Here is a 2,010-nt window from a genome sequence, read left to right as displayed (position 1 = left end):
AAAGCTCCAATAGAGATAGAGAGATATATATAGAGAGAGAGAAACGGAGAAAAACTAACTTCGATTCTTGATGTTGATGATGGAGTGACACAGACTGTTGAAGAAGATGACCACGAGACAATGTAGAATCAATCGGAGAGGAAGAGTTACAAGAATTCAACAACTATAAAAGCTCTAACACAGAGAGAGAGAGAAACTAACCTAGGGTTCTTGAAGTCAACGAGAGAGTCAATGAGTGATCGACCATGAGGCAACAGATCTTCCATCGGCAGAGGAAGAGTGCCAGGAGGCTAGGGTTTTTGGCACACGAGAGAGAGAGAGAGAAGGCAAGAGATCATGAGGCTAAGGCTTCAAGGTAAGTCTTTTTAACTCTCAGCCTAAAATGATGTCATTTTAGTTTATCAAAATTCCACCGTTTTGATACTTGGATCAGTTAAAAAAGAAAATCCAAGTATCGGGTTTTAAACCCACAACCCGGGTTACATAACCGTACCTAGCCAAGATAAGGCTGGGTAGGGTGATCCAATTTTTGGACTGGGTATAATCTGGGCTGAAAACCCCAACCAGAACCTAGTTATTTCGGACAGGACCAGGAAAAACCCGGCCCGGATGAACAGTCTTAGTCATTTAGTTGAAAGCTATGAAACAAGTATGTGGTAGTTCAAAACTGGAATTGGCACAATATACCAAAGTGGCCACCTTTGCTCAAGTTAAAAGAGATTAGATTAGTGGGAATATAGGCCGATACGTCTCTAGCTTTTATTTCAATGACTAGTAAGGAGGTCAAGCTACCTGCACCTGTCTGGTCTGATTATTTAGACACTTATTCTAAGAGATGGGAATGTAAATAGAAAACATCGCTTGGGAAAGGCTCACTGCCTGGTGGTCGAAGTAACAATAATGACATTTGTCGATATGCCACCACCTATTTACTATGATCATCATTGATTATTAATGTATGCATTCCATTATTGTAGAAATATTCCCCCATTGCACACCCAGGATATGGGGCCAGAAATTGCAAAGCAGAGAGATTCGAAGCGATGGCTGCTACAAGAATGGAATATTCCAAAGCATTTGCTTTTGAAAGAATTTGAACTAATTGTGCCACAGTTGAGCATTTCTATCCAATCGCTACATAGACACAATACAATGTCTCATTCGCAGAGGTGGCCCTTGAGTTCATTTGCTTTTCGTTTAATTTGGTATCAATAACAATAACTCTTTTCTAGTTTGTCGGTCCCCGATTATAAGTTCTTGTTGACCATGGCCTATATCAACCAAGCTATATACTGCTTTTAACCCTGTTTGCATAGGCTTGTGCACAGATTTAAGTTCAATAATCCCAGGGGCTTTTACTTCGACATGTCTTAGCTTGTGATCGCTTAGAGGTTTTCTTCAATCAATAGGTACTCCCAAGGCAGTGACCACCTGCCCTAGCATAGCCTTTCCCACAAGAACATCCACAATAGATCCAATGCCCTTGACAAGATGTCTTTCTTTAATAGCGGTATCACTATGAAAGAGAACAATCCCTATATTTCATTCACCAGATTGAAGGCTATTCCTTTCACACAGCTAGCAAAGTCAACCATTTCCCCAGCTTGAATCTCATTCAATCCATAAACACGTGCAATCCCATCTCCAATGGAGACCGCTCGACTGATCTCATCCACTTGAAAATTCATGTAAAAGTTCATAACTCTACTTTCTAATAGAGTCATTAGTTCTACAGCTCTGGGAGAGAATTTCATAATTCAACTCAAAATCAAGTCAAATGGGAATTTTGTGATAAAAGTGCTCTGTTTCCAAACATATTTGTACCTCAGTACTGGGGGTTCCTGCTTTAGCACTTGGATTTCATCATAAACTTCCATCAAAGTACTCTCATATGAAATATTTTATCTTAAAATCATAAGCAACATAGCCTGTGTGACGCCCGCAGATTCCGCTTGGGATCGGACGGACATCCAAAGCGTTGGGACATGCAACACAAGTTACCTGCCCCCG

At 40.6% G+C, this 2,010-nt stretch overlaps 1 pseudogene; it reads right to left on the bottom strand.

Annotated features, from left to right (window-relative positions):
• Window positions 1–661: 661 nt before the first annotated feature.
• LOC121247271 lies at window positions 662–1,754 on the bottom strand (annotated as a pseudogene).
• Between the last annotated feature and the right edge of the window lie 256 nt (window positions 1,755–2,010).

The sequence above is a fragment of the Juglans microcarpa x Juglans regia genome, chromosome 1S (genome assembly GCF_004785595.1).
Source record: "Juglans microcarpa x Juglans regia isolate MS1-56 chromosome 1S, Jm3101_v1.0, whole genome shotgun sequence".
Taxonomy (NCBI): domain Eukaryota; kingdom Viridiplantae; phylum Streptophyta; class Magnoliopsida; order Fagales; family Juglandaceae; genus Juglans; species Juglans microcarpa x Juglans regia.
The sequence above is the reverse complement of the archived record's forward strand: the minus strand, read 5'-3'. Positions and strand labels throughout refer to the sequence as shown.